The sequence below is a fragment of the Dreissena polymorpha genome, chromosome 1 (assembly GCF_020536995.1).
Source record: "Dreissena polymorpha isolate Duluth1 chromosome 1, UMN_Dpol_1.0, whole genome shotgun sequence".
Taxonomy (NCBI): domain Eukaryota; kingdom Metazoa; phylum Mollusca; class Bivalvia; order Myida; family Dreissenidae; genus Dreissena; species Dreissena polymorpha.
Window position 1 is genome coordinate 85,502,692 of NC_068355.1, and position 21,585 is coordinate 85,524,276.

Below are 21,585 nucleotides of genomic sequence, written 5' to 3' on the forward strand. Positions count from 1 at the left end.
CTCTTGAAGAACTATGGTTCATGAACTATTCGCTGACAGTCTGTGAACAGAAAATGAGCCATTGAAAAATAGAAGAAAAATGTTCATGAACTGTTCATGAACAGCAAAACCCTGAAGAATGTTTCAAGAATTGTGTTGTTCATGAACTGTTCAAGAACACTTCATGCCATTGGTGTTCTTGAATAGTTCATGAACATTTCATGCCATAATGGTTCAAGAATAGTTCATGAACACTTCATGCCATAAGGGTTCAAGAATAGTTCATGAACACTTCATGCCATTAGGTTTCAAGAATATTTCATGAACAATTCATGCCATTAGTGTTCATGAACATTTCATGAACTAAAATTTCAAGAACATTTCACAGACGTGGCTCATTTTCTGTTCACTGACTATTCGTGAACAATTCATGAACTCAGTTCACAAACAGTTCACGAATTATTCGTGAACTGCAGAACAACATTTCGCAGGGGTACTACTTCTCTGTACCCCCAATTTTTTTCGTACCCAACTTTTTTCGTACCCAAATTTTTGCTTGGACCTTTTTTTTTCGTACCCAATTTGTTTTCGTACCCATTTTTTTTCGTCACCAAATCTTTTTTCGAACCCAATTTGTTTTTTTTGCATAATTTTTGTACCCAAAATTTTCGTACCCATTATTTTCCTACCCAAAATTTGCGTACCCACATACACAATTGTGGTGATGTCAAACCAGTACTGTCAGTACTTTTATCTTACAAACTGATAAGTTGGAATACTGAATAGTATTACTTCATGTATCAAATTATCAGCATAATTATGTTTCAAGTGTTTTCTGAAAGAAGGAAGAAGAAATATAAGATTTCAGATAGTATCAAATGCTTATGAATATGCCACAAAATACATTTTTAATAAGGCACCATGTCATAACTATAATGGTTAAAAAAATCTATGGTTTTATTCTGTAATTTTCACTTACGACATTTAATGGTCTGTAAAAAAAATTGTACCATACCTCAGACACAGGCACATTTTACCAAAGATTGATGTGTTTTACAACAATTATCAAACACTTTTACAAAAAAACAATCTACAGTGGAAACCCTCTAAACCGGATCCTCTCTATACCGGAATCCTCTCTAAACCGGACAAATTGTCCGGTCCCATTTTTTCCACTATAAAACCATGCGTAAAATATTTCCTCAAGACCAGAATCCCCTCAATTCCGAATACCGGTCATTCTTTTGATCAATATTGGGTCACTCCATACGTAATTGTACCTCTTTAAACTGCTCAGGGCCGGTTTATTGCACCTTAGACCTAGTGTCAAAAAGTTGTGAATAGCGGATTAAAGATGCATGAAATTAATGAAGATGGTCGAAAAAATTACTAACTGTAAAAATCGCAAAACAATTTAAAGGTACTTGTCCTGTGATGTACAATAGAGGTGATAATACTGATTATAATGACTGATAAAAAACATAGAGTTCATTAGTGTGTTTTGTTTTTGATGTAGGAAGCCGTGCTAAATTTTATTAATCGTTAATGCTATTTAATATTGTGTTGTTTATTACAATTGCTAATTTAGTGTCATATAAAATGGTGATTAACAGAGTTATTGAAGCAGTTGCATTAAGATATTCATTTAGATTTTCAAATTGGTAATTAAGATAACTAAGACTAAAAATTCCGAACTTCCTTACACATTAAGCTACGTCATTGACTTTCTGAAATTTAAATAGTCAATGTCCTCTCTAAACCTGAATCCTCTCTAACCGGGAATTTCCTCTCGGTCCAGAGGTTGTCCGGTTTAGAGGGGTTCCAATGTATATATCTCTAACAAAAAAACATTTTAATATTGCCTGCAGATCTGCCAGCTTTTCTAAGCTACAGTACACTCAACGCGTTTTCCAAAAAAAACGCGCTCACTCCGCGTTTTTATTCCTGCTAGCGAGTGCTTACACGGAGTTTGAAAGTGAGGTAAAAGGCGGTGTTCCACCGAGTTCGCTATACCCGCGGCTTGTATTACTTTAGCCTAGTCGGTAAATGCAGACAATTTCCGTTCTTATAAGCGACCGCCGCGCAACACCGCGTTAGCAGTGTGTTACTGGGCATGCAAAAAATAAAAACATTGTCATTAAAAATTGTTTAAATACTGTGGCTTATAAAAATAAAGATAATTGTATAAACAATTTGTATATGTTTTTATTCACAGGTACGTCAACAATATGAATGAATATACCACACGTAAAGCATTTTGACCAATTAATATTTAATTCATAACACATATAACACCAGAATAAATGTTCCATTTTATTTCCAAATGAGAATAATTGTTTGTAATCTGAAACACGCTTCCGATTTTTTATGTTAACAGGACGTTTACAAATGCTTCCAATATACAGTCATCATGTATATTTCCCGACAAAAGCGCGCAAAAAATATGCTACAATGTACATGTACAAAGTGTGCGTGTATTGATTTTTTTGATACAAACATGGTAGTGCAGAAAACACTGAATTCTGTTGATTTCGGTTAAAAGTTTCATTGGTATTTTTTAACACAATTATATCGCGAAAATTTTTATATTTCCTACAAATTAATTTCAATTCAAATTTCTTTATCGTTACGGTATTTTAGTATAGTAATTATTGAAACAGTTATTGTACTGTATACTGATTAAAGAGAACATCTGGACGGAACTGGATAAAGTGTTTGGCGTTATGTGTTGTTTTGACAAAAGGGATTCACATGTGTGAATGTCACTCTGCCGATTTGGTCCATAATTGCCAACACCGAGGGCCGCCACGTCAGCTTATCAATTTTATCAATAATTGTGTATCGCGAAATTTTCTTTATCTCCCTCGGCGTTACTGCACGCGGCGTATGGAGGGAAATTGTGAAAAACGCATGGAGTGTACTGTAGGTTACTTTGTAAAAAAATATACAGAATACTAAAGAAAAGAAGTTAAGGTAGTACAACTGTAATAATTTCCCGCGTTTTTTTTTTAAGATCGGTTGACGTCGGCTAATGTCCGCTAATGTCGGTAAATATCGTAACTGAAGTCGTGAGATGTCCGTTTTGTTCGGTTTATTATTAACAAAGTATAAATCTTAAATGAAAACACGTTTTATATACATCAATAATAGATTGTATGGATGATATGCATAGTACAATATATTACAACGTCAAAATAGATTTTTCTTAAAAAATTGTGTAAAAAAATGAACCTGAAGTAATATATTTTCTCGACAACATAATAAACAACAATCGTGAATCGTTACCAAAAAGACGGTTAACGAGTAAAAAAGAAGTAGCAAAAAAGAAAAAAACCTGTACGTAGAGTGCAGTAACATTGACTGCCAGTTGGTTACACTTTGTTGTCAACACAAAACTTGAAACAGGTAAGGTCACAGATATATGGTCAGAGCGTTTATATAAAATACACATACGGTAATCATTTATATAAACATTTAGTTCAAAGATGTAAATTAGGGGCATTATTATCATTATCATTATATTATGGTCTTTGTAAACATCGAGATACAGTAACCAGAAGTAAATGTGTATTTTTTTTTAGATCTTGTACTTACTTGTATCTATGCTATAGTTATATTTGTATCTGCATTTAGCAATAGTGGACAGCCTGGGTGGAAATCCCGTGTAAACAATATGCTGTGAGCCTGTCCACATTAAACCTCAAAACAATATCGAACACCAACTTAAAAATAATGGAACAGCCAGCTTGTGAGGTGATAGAGCAAGTTGCGACTGGATCAGCTAGGATTGCAGCTTTTGATGCTATCTTAAATGAAATGACGTAAGAATCTATTATTTGGATTATCAGCGGTAACAATAAATTTTTGCATCATTGCATGGAAAACATCAAACTATATAAAATGTGTTGTAAAACCAATTACCTTTGTTGACCGCCAATCTCACAAGTGTAAGTCAGGCAACGTTTGGCAGGCCTTTTTATACAAATCCTGCAGGGTCAGAATGTCTGACCCATTCCCAATTCAAAATACAAGTATTTTCGCCCTTTTTAGCTGAAAATGTTCCAGATCCTAGAATAATAGCAAAATAATATGTCAAAAATAACAATAATCTTCTTAAAACATCATGGTTTTGTTCTTCTATATTAAAACAAATTTCATGGCTGGTAGATCAGCAGTTCACACATTTTTTGGCTGGTAGATCAGCAGTATGATTATTAACCTAATAAAATTCAAATATATTATGTTAAGTTGCATTCTAAATGTGATATTGCATGTCAATATTTTACTAGATTGCAATGTCAACTATGTTTCCAGTTGAAGGAAGGGAACTCCCGCAGGTTACTAAATGCATCGGTGAAGTCCAGTCTGGTAGTCAGTTCGCAACATACGTCACGCCAACTGATCCAATAAGTCAAGAGGCTTTACAAGTTACATGCATTTCAATGACTGATTGGACAATGACATTAATTGGATAAGTTGTGCAGCCATGCAGTGTCGGGACAATGACATTCATTGGATAAGTTGTGCAGCCAGTGTCAATATGAGTGGCTGTCGAAAGAATGATATATATACATTGGCCTGAAAAGTTTCGAAATGTGTGCTTAGTTGTTCATAATGGTCATCGTTTTGATTTAACAATTTTTGTTTCAATCTTGGTAAATGTAATGCAATTGATATTTTGTATAACTGCTTTTTTATCGATTCTCTATCAATATTCAGAAAATTATATCCAAAGCAGTCCTTGAAGCAAGTTGATTTAGTTTTACAATTGCTTGGTGAAACATACAATGCACACGATGCTATGGCAGATGTGGCAGCACTTAGAAAGTTGCTCCAATTTGTGACTTTGTCTTTAAAAGATCTAATGACCCACAGCTTTTCCCCATTGGCTGTGTCAAACGAATGAATTGAAAGAAAATTTCAATTACATGTTTTATTTCAGTACCTTCAGTAGCTTTTCAGTAATTACAGAAGTCAGATTGTGTGAATGTTTTTATTTATTTTAAATTACAGTGATTTCAACTAAGTAATAAATATAGTACTAACACTGTATTATGTGAATTGGGAATAAGACATCAAACTGGGAATGGACATCATTTTGGTGATTTTCTCAAACAAAACTATTCATTTTATGATCTTCATATATTTTTGTAATATATTATCTATAATTTAAGCTTATTAAGAAATTTTCAATGACTTTCATTAATAGTGATTTAATTTTTATCATTTAAAGTGTATTTTTAAACCGTGTCCATGCACGGCATGGACACAGTTTCATTTCATGAGGATTTTTTTTTAAATTAATAAAAAATCCAGTTTTAAATAAAAATCAATTTAAATGATGCTATTATATATGCAAGTATATGTTTTAATTATAATTTGTAAAACTAGATAAATACAACAGATAAAACTGCATATTATGCACTTTTGATAAAACACAATTTATTCCCAAATTGATGTCTTATTCCCAATTCACATAATACAGTGTTCACTGCATAATCTCCTTAATGCCCTTTATAATTGCACAAAATTTCATCAAAGCACCCTTAGTACTTATCGTAGGATCAATTTTGCTTGATTTTTTGCTTGGCGTTTTCAGAGAAAATCCGAGGAATTGTCATAGCCAGCTCTTGAGGTCGTCCGCCGTCTGACGTCAGCGTCTTGCTAAAACCTTAACATTGGCTCTAAAATCAATGTGCTTCCACCTACAACTTTGAAACTTCATATGTAGATGCATCATGATGAGTTCTACACGCTGCACCCATTTTGGGGTCACTAGGTCAAAGGTCAAGGTCACTGTTACCTCTAAAAAAATAATCTGACAAGCTTTCATTTATTCAAAACTGCACCCGGAGCCGAGCGTGGCACCCGTTATGCGGTGCTCTTGTTTTTGTTTTTTTTTAGTAACAGTGACCTGATCAATCACATTAGGTGAAAAATGAAGGGTTGCACTTAATCCCTATATTGCCTTTTATATGCATGCCAAGTTTCACCAAATTTGCTTGAGTATTTGTTACTTACTTATATAGTGTAGGATATAGTGTAGAAATCCCTGTCCATGTCAAAGGAACTTATAAGTATATGCTTATTTAGTTTCGTTATGAAATTTTGCATTAATATTTTTGTTTGTACATTGTTATTAAATAAATACAAGCTTGTTAGGTAGGTGTTCATTTGAATTTAAATCTAACAATGTTATAGATCTTCTTAACAGAGAAAAATACTTAGTATACAACTTTGTAATTTTTTTTTCACTTTTCAGATCTACTCATGCCACCCCCACCTCACCAACGCCATCCCTACATTGGCAGATTTAGCATAACTGCATAATGTATTAAATATATGTATACAAGTAACAATGAGTAAGAACATTGAAGGTGTTAACTGAATTGGTAAATGATTCTGTTTATTTTGCATATTTTGACAATTTGCTATTATGTGGTTTTGAATTTCTTGAAAAATATTTCTTATAGTCCTATTAGATTTTAGTTATTTGTTCAAAATATACACGGGCAAATTGCTTTTTTTACTTTGATTTAAGCTGATCACATGTTTCTGCTAAAATATAAAAGCTCAAATTCCAAAGAAATAACATACAACTTATAAAAAAAGAAGAAAATTTTGTATGAGTGATTTTTGCATACACGGGTTGAGCTTGTAGTTTTGAAGGACCTTACATAATAAATAAGATTTTTTTCATTATTTTTATCACTCAATTCTCTTGTATTATATTATTTTATCATCTACAATCATATCCTGTACTAAATATACAAACTATGTTAACAAAAAATGCTCAAAAAATATGAGTCTATTGAATTTTTTTTATCCCCAGGGGTAATTTAATTTTGAAGAAAATTCAAATTATGGGTCATCATACAGAAAAAATCACAAAAAAATTTTTGGCATGGAAAGCAACCCTTAAAATTTGTAATAAGACCACATATGGTATGAAATTTATGAAAATAATACTTTTAATGGGTTTTGGAATATTGCCCATTACAGTTGTACTACCTTAAAGGACCCTTAGATTTTCCCCCAAGTAGAAGTTAAAGGGCCCTTTTCCCCGAGTGAAAACACTATTTCTTATTTGATTTGAATTAAATTCATGAAAAGAAACTGAACACAGATGAAAATTTGTTACACAAAGCTCATAGCAAAAACTAATTGACAAGAAATCTTATATGCCGCCCTGCGCTTCATGTATTCTGAGTTCCTTTGTTTCAATGAAAAGCGCGCACAAATCATGCAGACAAGTACAATAAATAGTGGAAAGTGTTGGAGTATTTATAATTGTATAAAATCTAGAACAGCACAACAGGCCAAATACATGACTTTGTTCAGTGGGAAATTCCCTGTCCCAATTGGACATTATTTTGTCATATCTTTAAAAAGACAAATATGCTTAAATTCATGTGACACTTAATACAATTGGCGAATGTTTGTGTTTATGAAATTCTTGAGCACTTTTATCTTCTACCACAATTTGCTTTTACAAATCAGGGGTGGCGAAATCAAATGTCCGAGTTGCCCGAGTCGTACATTTGCTTGTCTGGGCAACTGATTTTTTTCAATTAAGTAGTCCGTGGACAACAAGTTTTTTAAAAGTCGGGTCCAGGTATACAAAAAAATACATTGTATAAAAGCAGTAATTAAGTTTTACAAAACCGGATGTTGACATGCGATTACATTGTCAGTGCTATTTGCGGAGCAATCAAGCTAAAATACGGGCACACTCCTGCGCAGTGATCTCCCTCATTCTATAAAAGACCAGGAGCATGCCGCATTTTAAACATTCGGCCCGACTGTTAGACAGTGTACAGACTGGTTTCTTTATTTTTACAATCAGACGGAAATAAAAAGTATCAAAGTAAGGTAATCAAAACACGGTCTACTTTGTTATTTAAGACGACTTTAATGGTAAAAATGGAACATTTAGTTTTTTTTAAATCTTCAACAACGGAGCAGAAACCCGAAGCATTGAGCAGTCCACCTTCCAAAAAAACTAAGAAAGATTATGATAAAAAATATAATCTTAGTAAACGCACCAGAACTTTTCAAGAAACTTGGCTCACTGATTTTCAATGGTTACCAGTTGATGATAATCAAATTGCTACCAGTAGCGGAGCCTCAGTCTGATGAGGTCCACATATTAGACTAGTTTAATTTGTTAAGATTACGATGTACTTATGTTCAACACATGTTTTAATAACACTAGCTTTGCAAAATTAAAAGTTTTAGAAAGTCTTTATATTGTTTATAATAAACTGCTTAAATGAATGTACTATTGAAATACAACTATAAACAACACTAGAAAATCATACTCATTTTGGTGAATTCCACATTGTTTTACATTAATCAATAAATGCATTTATAATATATATAAACATTAATGGACAAGTGTAGTTCAGCAACAGTCAAGTTAAATTTCATAAATGGTTGTCCGTGGACAAGTATAGTTTTTTGAGATTTCGCCACCCCTGCAAATGGAATATAATTGAGTCTGGTTGATATGGACATGTAGGGGGAAGCGATTGATTTGGGATTTTGCGTAACTATGCCTGAAAGAGATAAAACAACTAAAAACAAGGGCTGTTTGTAAAACATGCATGCGCCCCCATATGGGCTGTCTGTTGTAGTGGCAGCCATTGTGTGAATACCTTTTTGTCACTGTGACCTTGACCTTTGACCTAATGACCTGAAAATCAATATGGGTCATCTGCCATTCATTATCAATGTACCTATGAAGTTTCATGATCCTAGGCTTAAGCATTCTTGAGTTATCATCCAGAAACCATTTTACTATTTCAAGTCACTTTGACCTTGACCTTTGACCTAGTGACATGAAAATCAATACGGGTCATCTGCCAGTCATGATAAATGTTCCTATGAAGTTTCATGATCCTAGGCGTAAGCATTCTTGAGTTATCATCCGGAAACCATTTTACTGTTTGAAGTCACTGTGATCTTGACCTTTGACCTAGTGACCTGAAAATAAATAGGGGTCATCTGCTAGTCAAAATGGAAACCATTTAACTGTTTCCAGTCACTGTGGCCTTGACCTTTGACCTCAGAGCCCTCAATCTGTCAAATCCACGGACGAAATTCGGCCACATTCCCCCCCTTGAAAAGTATACTTTTTTCCCCTTTTTGGGGAAAAAATCCCCCCCCCCCCTAAAAAGTTTTTTTTTATTTTTTATAGAAAGATGTGTCTCATGATTATTATATCTCAATTCTATTTTAATTTAATCTTGCCAAACATACTAAATTATGAAAAAAGCAATGAATATAGTGAAAACATGTACAAATGTAATTATAAGAGAGTAAGTAAAAAATCCCCCAAAAAGGGAAATGCCGCAAAAATTCCCCCTGCTATGGGTAGCGACCCGCTTCCCTTAAAATGGCCCTGGACCTAGTGACCTGAAAATCAATAGGGGTCATCTGCCAGTCATGATCAATGTACCTATGAAGTTTCATGATCCTAGGCATATGTATTGTTGAGTTATCATCTGGAAACCATTTTACTATTTCGAGTCACTGTGACCTTGACCTTTGAACTAGTGACCTGAAAATCAATAGTGGTCATCTGCCAGTCATGATCAATGTACCTATGCAGTTTCATGATCCTAGGCCTAAGCATTCTTGAGTTATCATCCGGAAACCATTTTACTTTTTCGAGTCACTGTGACCTTGACCTTTGACCTCGTGACCTGAATATCAATAGGGGTCATCTGCCAGTCATGATTAATGTACCTATTTAGTTTCATGATCCTAGGCGTAAGCGTTCTTGAGTTATCATCCGGAAACCATTTAACTGTTTTGAGTCACTGTGACTTTGACTTAGTGACCTGAAAATAAATAGGGGTCATCTGCCAGTCATGATCAATGTACCTATGAAGTTTCATGATCATAGGCGTAAGCATTCTTGAGTTATCATCCGGAAACCATTATACTATTTCAAGTCAAGTGACCTTGACCTTTGACCTAGTGAACTGAAAATCTGCAGGGGTCATCTGCCAGTCATGATCAATGTACCTATGAATTTTCATGATCCTAGGCCTAAGCGTTCTTGAGTTATCATCCGGAAACCATTTATTGGACGGACCGACCGACCGACGGACAGACATGTGCAAAACAATATACCCCCTCTTCTTCGAAGGGGGGCATAAAAATAACAAAAAGTATGAAGGAGGCTGCCCTCCCTAACTCACCCCTAATTGCCTCGGAGCGTCTGAAAAAAATCCCATGGAGAGCACTGTTTTTTCTAAATTTATAATTTGCTAAGGCTATTTTTGAGTGCAAGGTTATTAAACAAATCATATACCGATAATAACTTTTCAAACAAAGATTGTGCAAGACAATGCTGGTCACACAGCTTATTAAGTTATTAGCTTAACCTTTGCATTAATTCATTATGAAAACAAACCTTAAAAAATCACATCAATTATGAATATCAGACTGCTGAGCTCTAAATCAATTCATTATCCACTTTCACTGATATAGTGTGGTGGAGCCTAATTCTAAGTGTGCTAATTGTATTGATTCCACTAGGCAGTTAATAGCTGTCATATCAGGTGGTAATAACTGTATTGATTGTAAAAAGGCCACGTGAATGCTGCGTTCAATATTAGGGCCGTACCAAAAAATGAAAGTATGAGGATAGTGTCCTTCAACCCTCAAAAAGTCAATTACATGATTCCAGTTAAAGAGAAGCAGTATAAAAAAATTGGCTGAAAATAACAATATTTAGGATTTGCTAAACAATTTCAAAGTTTTTAATATTTGTGTCAAAACCTGTGATAGTGAGTAAAAAACACCTGCAGAACACAACTATGATCTTTTTAGATACATTTTTATCTGAAATATGTTCATAGATAAAATCAAAGTCATAATGATCATTATTTATATTCAATAGTTACTGGGTCTTATTGTTTATGTTCTTTCGGCCATAATCTGTAGTTTGGAATCAACTGCAAAAGATTTAATTGAGGCCGAATTTTAGTGTCTCTGGTCCTCCACAACTTGAAGAAGATATTGCGTCTGTTCTTGATTGTGTGTCAAACTGGAATTGAACTCTTGAATTGATGCCTACCCACGTTCAGCCAAGTCATTGACAACTTTCACTGATGACACTAGATGTTTGCTTTCTTGATACTTTGGTTGCTTTTCCCACTCAATGTGTTCAACCTTCAAGAAATCCTGTGATATGCCAAGAATAGAAAACAAGAGCTGTCACCATAGGATGACTTATGCCCCCTATAAACGCTTGATAGAAGTTATGATTTTTTTTTTAAACCTTAACACAGATTTCGAAACCTAAACGCAGACCCTAAGTTCAAGGTCAAGGTCACAGGGGTAAACATTTTTGTGCGTATGGAAAGGCCTTGTCCATATACACATGCATACCAAATATGAAGGTTATTATCAAGGGACTTAGAAGTTATGAGCATTTTGCAAATTCTAAATGCAGATTTCGAAACCTAAACGCGGACCCTTAGTACAAGGTCAAGGTCACAGGGGCAACAATTTTGTGCGTATGGAAAGGCCTTGTCCATATACACATGCATACCAAAGATGAAGGTTATATCTCAAGGGACATAGAAGTTAATGAGCATTTTTCGAAACCTAAATGCAAAGTGTGACGGAAAGACAGACAGACAGACGGACAGTCTGATCGTCCGATCACTATATGCCGCCTTTTCTTCGAAAAGGGGGCATAAAACCACAACACTTAGTGCTCTTTGTAACAAAGTTGTTTTGTTTCTTGGTAGTGGAATGTTGAAATGGCTGAATTCGCTTTAGCAGCTCATTTGAGCCTTCAACTTCTTGGAGTGCAACTACCAATGAGTGCTTCTCCTCTATAGTGGCAGCATCGTCAAATAAGCCAAAGGCAACAAGAGTTTCAGAGAGATACCAAAGGTGGTCACAGGGGCAACAATTTTGTGCGTATGGAAAGGCCTTGTCCATATACACATGCATACCAAAGATGAAGGTTATATCTCAAGGGACATAGAAGTTAATGAGCATTTTTCGAAACCTAAATGCAAAGTGTGACGGAAAGACAGACAGACAGACGGACAGTCTGATCGTCCGATCACTATATGCCGCCTTTTCTTCGAAAAGGGGGCATAAAACCACAACACTTAGTGCTCTTTGTAACAAAGTTGTTTTGTTTCTTGGTAGTGGAATGTTGAAATGGCTGAATTCGCTTTAGCAGCTCATTTGAGCCTTCAACTTCTTGGAGTGCAACTACCAATGAGTGCTTCTCCTCTATAGTGGCAGCATCGTCAAATAAGCCAAAGGCAACAAGAGTTTCAGAGAGATACCAAAGGTGGCGCTCAAATGCTGTTGTGGCAGCCTTGACAATGTCAGTGTTTGGATATTCAGGCAAAGCACACAGAAGTGCAAGATCTAGTCGTGGAGCACAGTTTGTTGCTGGACATTCACACCATTATTTCAGATATACTTAAGTGATGAAAAGACATACTTTTTGCAGGTGATGCCATATTTTCTTATCATAGGCAAGACCTAGAAACTGTCAACCACTGGCACTTGGGTTTTGTGAATCATATTGCTTGCGAAATAGTAACATTTTTATAGAATAAATGGCCTTCGCCATCCAACGAGCCCTCGTATAGCATCTGGGTACTGTGTCCGTATTCCACGTTCAGGTGTGCCACCCAAGAAAATGATAGGAAGTTCAAGCAATTCGCATTAGTCGTCATGAGGTTGAAATTTATTAAGCTGATACTGTGCAAACTTGATGACATCATCCTTCCAGGAAGGGATCATACTTTCTAAAGTGTTACATGTATCTTAAACTGCTGAACAAATAAGTTCTGGTCAATTCGAGGCCAACAATCTTTGAGGTGGCCAAACAACTCCATGTTAGAAGACCTTAAAACCTTTTTGAGAATAATTTCTGAGATGTGGTGATGAAGGCCTAATTGATTTATTGTTGACCAGGCTCGTTTGCCAAGCAAATACAAGTGCCACCTTTTTTCTAATTTTTGAAGATGTTGTATCAAAGCAGAGACCCTTGATCTTGTCTCGCAAGCCCCAGTCACCAATAGTTTGTGTGATTGCTAGTGCCATTGAAGTGGCCGCGCCATCTCAGAGCTTAGGGACAGCTAACAATTTTACCACATCCTGTCCAGAAACCAGAATCGGAAGTCAACTTTACCTTGTTCTGGACCAGTAAAGTCATCCATTATCTTACCGTACCAACGCAAAATAAGTGGAACTGCATGATCAAACATTTCCATGACTTATTAGCTGAAAAGCTTGCGATGCTTCATGCGGGCTTCTCAGATAGTGCTGGTACTAATAATAACTTCTTTCACATCTTGCTTTAGCAGTCCTGAAGATGCCATTGCTGAAAATATATGTGCAGTCTTTCTATTAGAAATGATTGCTCTATCAAGAGCAGCAGCTTCTTAAGGAGTCACAATTATAGCACTGCCTCTCGCTTACTGTGACATGGGAGCTTTCTGTATGGATCGACCAGCTTCAGGTTCAGCATCTGAAGGCTGTGACAAATTCTCAGGGCTAGAAGTAGCAGTTACTAGTGACATCTTTACTGATGTTGACACTCCTGTTGACTTAATAAACTTCTGATGAATATTTTTCAGCTGAAGGCTGTGTCAATTTCTCAGCTCTAGAAGTAGCAGTTATAACATATGAGACATCGGTACAGATGTTGTCGATCCTGTTGAATTTACTTTCTATGAATACTTTTCAGTTGTATTTTTTAAAAGTAAACTTACCTTACTGCAGTATTCTTATAATGTGTTCACCATATGTAAATACAAAATATTATGCTAAAGGAAAAACATTGACTAAAATCACAAATGTGTAGGTAACATGACCCAATAAGTAAATACATACATGTACATTTACATAAATAAGTTAGTTGTAAGATATGTATTTGGTCAGACAAGTGAAAACAATTTGACCAAAACAAGTATTTTTAATTTTTAGAACCTGTTGAGCAAGTTCTAAATATTAATTTCATTAAGAAATATTTTGGCTACTGAGTTTTTATAAGACACGTGACATCATCAAATGATTGATTGGTTTTTATTCAGGTTTAAAACACATAATATACAAGTTATAAATCAATTGTTATAAAAATGGTGGGTTGGTGGAAAAGAAATTCACAATTTACTTTTTTACATTAATATGGATGGGACCACCCTATTCAATATAGCTTATTTTGGACAGAGAACAGCCAATGCTCATGTTTTGACTGAAAATGTATACATTTATGTACATCCATAAAATGTCTAAATTTTCATCTTCACTCCATCAGTGACATTCTGGGGTTCGGGTTCAATTTCTTTAAACACATAAAGAATGCAAACACTTCTACATTCTAGGGATTAGAACAAACATTTTGAAAGAGAGGAACTTCTCAGCCAGTACTTAAAATTTTTATCCTATGCCTTAATTTAAATAGTGCTATTTAAAACAAAAAATAGTCTGTTTTACCACTCTGTATCTTAAAGAGGTAGTTATAAAAGGGTAAAAATGAAGAACAAAATGGCCTATTTATGTAAATGGTAGTTTGTAGTTCCCCAGAGCGGAAATTTTAGCTTACTGTACATTACATAGGAAACATTAGTAAATTGTGTATATTGTCAACCCAACCAAAAATAACTGCCAACAATATTGTACAAGTAAATCATGCCTTCACAGCACATTCCTGTGATATGCAAACCTGCACTTTTATTGGCCAATAATGCCAAAATTCATTAATATATATACATCTCCAGGGTTTATGGTAATTATTTACCATGAAACATGCAATAAACCAGTGACATTTTACTTCAAGACCATAAAACAGCAACACTGAAAAGAGTGGCGAGGGAATCTTGAAGCGCCTGAGCTCATCTAATGCTTTGTAATAAAATAACTGTGAGAGAAGCATAAGAAGCACATGTTTCCTCTCTTCTTTTACCAAAAAAGGTACAATTTCAGGGCGTGAACATGATGAAGAAGTTTGAGGTTGATGTTAAAATGTTTATACATATAATTATATTTCACAAAAGCAACAAATTCAAAAGTAACGCAATCTTGAATATGGAAGGTCTGGAATTAAAATCATACGTGCTTGGAATGAATGTACTTGGTTAGGAAAAAAGTAATTTAAGCATAATTAACTTTATCCTCTTCCTAATCTTGATATTAAAGGATGTTTCTAATCCCAACATTTGTTTTTTAACCATGTTTCCCAAAATGAAGGTAAAAATCTTCCCCAAGCTGAGAACAATAATTTATACAGATCCATCAAACATCATCTAAAATCCTTTTAAAGGCTTTTTTTAAAGACTTTTATGTTAGTACTGTTTTTACAAAGCATCAACCTGAACCACAATTCAAACAGGGAGTGATTGAGAAGTCTGATGGGGAAAAATTCTGTCAACTGATTTGGGGCAACAGAATGTTCACAGGCCTTTTTCTGTCCATTTTGGAGGAAATAAAAGCTAAGGATGCGGATTATTTGGCAAAAAAGAACCCTACGAATTAATGTATTTCAGGGTTCGACATTAACTTTTTTTACAGCAAGACCGTCGTACCAGCTCCTCTTAAAATGTACTAGCCCGAACCTGATGTCTACTAGACCACAAATGACATAGCAAATGAACACAATTGTGTCATGTAACTGTTTAATCAGGATTTATCAGTAAATAATCAGTGAACACCAGATTTTTTTTTATGAATAGAGTAAAACAATAAAATAAAACTTTTTTTTGCTTTTCTCCATCAAATTCAATCCATGGGAACTGACTCGATTTTCCATCTAGGATAAAATTGACGTTTTCGTGTTTCTTCATATTTACATCTTGTGTCAGTTTAAGCATCGGATTCTTTTTTATTAACTGATTTGTCCGACGAAAATCCGAACTTGAACAAAGCCATTCTTTAAATTACATTCTCTTGTCTGCTACGCAAAAATGTTTACATTGACGATACCGATTTTCGATAGAAATCGTAAAATCATGCTCTACAGTTTAACGACACTGCAGAAAATCATTAATATTCATGACAACTTGACCAATGGAAACAAGCAATTTCTGCATGAAGCTCTCCTTTGCGTCTAAAAATAGCAATGAATCGTGTGAATGCTCCGCGTTTATTTAAATACACTAATTTTGTTTTAATGAAAATAACGGATACGAGGGTAATTTTACACATTAAAAATAAAGGTTTTCACAGCAGTTAGTTATAGTTATATGAATCAGTATAGATTTTTTTATGTACGACCAGTCGGACAAGCTAGCCCGCAGTTTTACTAGCCCAACCACCGATCTTACTAAACAATGTCTGTCGGACGTGCCTTAGTGTCGAACCCTGTATTTTTAAAGTAGAGCTTTGTCACAGACGTGACGTATATCCCCACCTGCTGCATTGCCACAGACTATTTTGCATGCTGTCTTCACAAAACAATAGAATCTTATTTATGGTGATTTTTAAGAATTATTATGCCATTGTCATTTATGGCCATTTTTTACCTTTGAACTCAAAGGGTGATCTTGACCTTGGAGATATCGACATAATTCTTTCGTGCGACCTACCGTCCAATGATGACGAACAAATGCTTTTAAATCTCACAATGAACGACATAGTTATGGCCCGGACAAGCTCATTTATGGCCATTTTTGACCGTTGAACTCAAAGTGTGACCTTGGAGATATCAACATAATTCTATACCGCCCCACACAGCCAATCATGGTGAACAAATGTGCCAAATGATTTTAAAATCTCACAATAAACGACAAAGTTATGACCCGGACAAGCTCACTTATTGCCATTTTTGAACTTTTAACTCAAAGTGTGACCTTGACCTTGGAGATATTGACATAATTCTTTCGCGCGACACACCGTCTAATTATGGTGAACAAATGTGCCAAATTATTTTAAAATCTCACAATAAATGACAAAGTTATGGCCCGGACAAGTTCATTTATGGCCATTTTTTACCTTTGAACTCAAAGTGTGACCTTGACCTTTGAGATATCGGCTTAATTCTTCCGCGTGACACACAATGATGGTGAACGAATGTGCCAAATGATTCTAAAATCTCAGAATGAACAACATAGTTATTGCCCGGACAAAGTTTCGGGACAGACTGACCGACAAAGTGACTCCTATATAGCCTCCATTACCAATGGTAATGGAGGTATAATTAATATATTATTAATAATATAACTTTGTAAAATAATTCAATTTATAAAAAAAAATCAAATGAATTATTGTTATGTACCTTGTTAGATCTCACATGAAATACTTCTTTAAAAAATACAATTTTTTTTAAGGCGAGATATTTTTTCCATATTGTTTGGGAATGGGTATGTTTTAAAGAACAAGCAGACCAAGACTGAAAAAGGCATGCAGGTCAGAACAGGAAGACAAACCTCTCAAACAAGTACAAGAATATATGAACAAGAGGGCCTGAAAGGCCCAAAGTCACTCACCCGAGATAATAAGAAAAGACCTGTTTTTTGCAGGCCAAGATATCAATGGAACAAATGTTCTAACCAATTTTAAGTTTCATGAAGAATGAACAACAAATGGCCCCTTGGCGGCCATGTTTTTCAACAGACCTGAACCATTTTTGAACTCGTCCAAGGTATCATTGGGACAAATCTTCTGACAAAGTTTCATGAAGATCCGACAATAAATGTGGCCGCTTTACAGTGTTAACAAGGCAAATATTCATGATGCACAACGGAGGACAGACAATTGACAAAAGGTGATAATAAAATTTCACCATGAGCAAACAAGAGATGTGTTTGTCAGAAACACAATGCCTCCTTCTGCGCCGCTTTGAAGCCATATATTTGACCTTAAAGGATGACCTTGACTTTTCACCACTCAAAATAGGCAGCTCCATGAGATACACATGCATGCCAAATATCAAGTTATGATAGGTCTATGACACATTGTTTTCTTTGTAATTGCCTGGACAGTATCCGATCATAACGAGATAATCGATCATAACGAGATAATCGGGTTGTGATGAAATAAGGTGCAATAAAACACCGGGATAAAAATGCTGCAAAAAAGAGTACCAACATTGGTGTGAACAATTAAAACAAACAATTACACTAATCAAGAAAATTTATTTTCTGTGTAACAAGGTAAGTTTTTTCAGACAAATAAAGGTTCAAATCAGGTACAATAAGTTGCGTCCATAAAATCGATCTATTTGTTGTTTGTTTTCATCATTATTTGTGTTCGTTCGTTAAATTAAATTTTTCTGAAATAAGTTCAGTTCATGAGAATTTTTTAACCAAAACAATGGTCACACAGAAGTGCCAAGTATGGAGATTTTTGTCGTAACTACACACCGAGCTCTTACATTGTGTTCTAATCCTGAGTTTGTTTTAAGTAAAAACAAATAAAAACAACAATATAATCGTTTCAAAAATGCATTTCCTTGCATGCAAATGTTTTATTCAGACATAATTTGTAAAATTTTATTTGCTATTTTGCATGATCATCATTAAAAACGATGATTGTGTCAACCTTCCTAAAATGTGACACTGTACAATTTTCTCTCTGGCAGATTTTGTATCATCTCGTTACGTCACATCCGGCTAAGGGACACAACTCTTACACTAGTAAATGCGAATAACTAAAAGGGTCTATTGCACTTCAATAGCTAAAGAAACTTCAGCGTACAGTTTATATAGTATTGACATACCTGTACGCTGAAGCCAACCCCATATCGAAAGTCAATCAGAGTCGTTACATATTTATGTCCAGGCTTCCTGAAAAGTCCCAAAAAGTGCCTGTCAACCAGACAGGCTGATGGGAAAGTAAGCCTGTCCGGAAAAAAATTCACCTGACAGAACTGTCAGTTTATAACTGAATAAATTAGTAAAGTTTAACTTGTATTTATTGCAATGTGCAGCTTGTGTATAAGTACACTTGATAAAGTAAAACAAAACACTTGCGTGTTTAAGTGATTACAGTGTATGATGGAAAACAGCTTTAAATTGTAGCCAGACTCAAAGGAAAAATATACATTTGTATAGGGATCGGATGCATGTAATAGGCTATTTTATAAGATTAATTCACAATATTGAGGGTTGAAAAAGTCTGGGGACAAGAAGGCCTTACATCAAAATGCTTAATTTTCGAAGACTTTCAGGGGAAACTGTACGATTGAAAAGAATCGTGTTTAACTCACAGATTGAAACAAGTTTCTGCTTGGGGCAGTCTTGGGGCGAAACGAGGAGGGCGGAAACGTCTTGGGGGGGGGGGGGGGGGGGGCGAAATAACTAGGGTGCGAAAATACCTGGGCGCGAAACGTCTGGAATTCGTGTAGTTGCAATAATTCAACTCTCGGCTTAGGCTGAGAGTTGCAATGCGCTCTCTCTTGTCCATGGGTGCAAAATGTTATCAACAATGCAAGGGTTAAGGAACACTGAAACTGCAAGAACTTATTAAAGTTTACCTATCTAAACCACAAACTTATCTAAATGGTACCATTAAAGCAAGAAATAATTGATTTTATTGTCTTAGGTTTTGTTTTGTACGCTGTATCCGCCATATTGGAAAATTGACCCAATATTGGTTAGGTCGCAGTATGCTTTGTTCTCGTACATTCGTGCCCCTTAACTATGTATTTCGCGCATGCGCATACAATGACAAGTATTTTTAGTATTGTATAACTTTTATATCCTCGATAAAATACTATTTCAGTATTAAACCATCTGAAAGTCGTCTTTGTTTACATATTTACTATTTTTTTCAACCCGTGAAGGCCAATGATCTGCATCATCCAGAAGATTATTCTCATTGGAATCGTGCTCCTCGCTTGACCGCGTTCTAAATGGGGCTCCCAGTGGGGAAGTTATTTTTTACGTAACGGATTGCAATGTCCTTTTTCTAAGACACAATTGAATGTGTATTTAACGATGGAAGCAATTTATTTTCAAATATAAAATTCCAAATATGAGCAGGGATGTAAATATTTAACCATGGTTACTTTCAACAAAACAATGCAAACGTGTTAATTGAAATATAATTGTCTCGCGCGTCTTGCATGTTGAGTTACAATACCCTGTTGGGTAACTCTCAGTGCTCCGAATTAAATAGAGCGTGGCCTTCCTTAGAAATGCTGGTTTTTTTTCAACCTTTTGGGAAGATAGCCCATGGCTTTGGAATTGGGAATTTTATCGGCATTTTCATGAAATTGGGAAAATAAATTCATTAGCCTGTTTTTCCACATGAAAAGTCCACTGATTAGGGAAATACTAAATCTGATATAACTCTTTATAATCATTCAAATTAAAATGTTACTAAATTACCAAAGGCTCTGGGAGTCCGTTTATATGGACTAGAATTCGTGACCATGTGGGCGTGGTTAAAAATAGGAAAATCTAGTAACGGAATAAAACACATTACGTGAAAATTATCATTCTTATCACAGCTGTTTAAAGCGAATCAAATACACTCAAAACATGATAAAATAAACATAGTAAATAATTTGTGTTTACCTGAAGTCAAATCCGTCAAGCAGGCTCGGCTTCTGCTTGTTAAAATTGTGCCACCTATGTATAAACAGTGTAAACAAGGGACGTAAATCTTATTTAAAAAAACGCCATAAAGCAGAACGGCCACTTAACCCTAAAAGTCAACCCGGCTTACTTTTTTTAAAGTAAATATAGTCAAAATTCGCCTGGCATATTTTAATTGCTTCTGCTTACTTTAAAACTAGGTGTCACATTGAAAGCAAGGGAGTTTTATGTAGTAACACTGCACAAATTAAGGTATAGTACCAGAAAGGCCGTTTACCAAAAAGGCCTTCCCAAAAAAGCCGCACCAAAAAGGCCGCATAAGTGAACCAAAAAGGCCTCATGGTACACCAGAAAAGCCATACAATATTTTGCATTATCATTGAATAGTTATGCTGATTATAATTATCATATCTATTAAATAGTCATAACTTGTTTATTAGTCTACCTAAAAATCGTTAATTTTATAATCAAAGTCGGCAAAAATATTATCGCATACAGTATGAAGTGTTAGTTAGTCACAATATTTTTCGTTGAGTAATACTGTACAATAGATGTTTCAGTTTTTTTAATTAAAAGCCGTTAATTTTGTAATCAAAGTCGGCATACTTATCGCCAATAAGCACGTAGGAATTATCCGTTTATGAAAAAAATAATCTGAACTCTCTGTTTGCATCTAAAAGTGTAACCAATGAGTAATGAAGGTGTTGTAAACTTACGTGGTGGCAAAATATATATCCAGAATTATCGAGAAATATATAACCCGTTCATGTGTCAAAGTTGTCTATAGTAGTTGCTTTGTTTTATTCATTATATTTGAAAGTATACCGGACTTTATTTGGCGTTTGAAATAGTGTTTTTAAATCGTGTAAATTATACAAATTTCTTCACGAGTGTTAATTTTTATTGTGTGTTGATATTGTGTGAGTGTTGTGGTATGAGCATTGTTATAATCGTATAACATAATCAATGTCGTCAAAAAGAAGCATACACAATATATAGTGTACAACGTTATTCTTGATTACTATGTTAAACAATAAAATAAATAAAATAAATATACGCATATGGATTAGTGACTTCT

General features: G+C 34.9%; 1 protein-coding gene across 1 annotated transcript in view; it reads right to left on the reverse strand.

The window, feature by feature from the left end:
• LOC127838771 (CD82 antigen-like) overlaps positions 1-20,585 on the reverse strand; it is a 56,653-nt gene extending 36,068 nt beyond the window's left edge. Inside the window, exon 1 of the mRNA XM_052366764.1 lies at positions 20,487-20,585. The gene's annotated coding sequence lies outside the window, so the exon portion shown is untranslated. The remainder of the gene's footprint in view (positions 1-20,486) is intronic.
• Between the last annotated feature and the right edge of the window lie 1,000 nt (positions 20,586-21,585).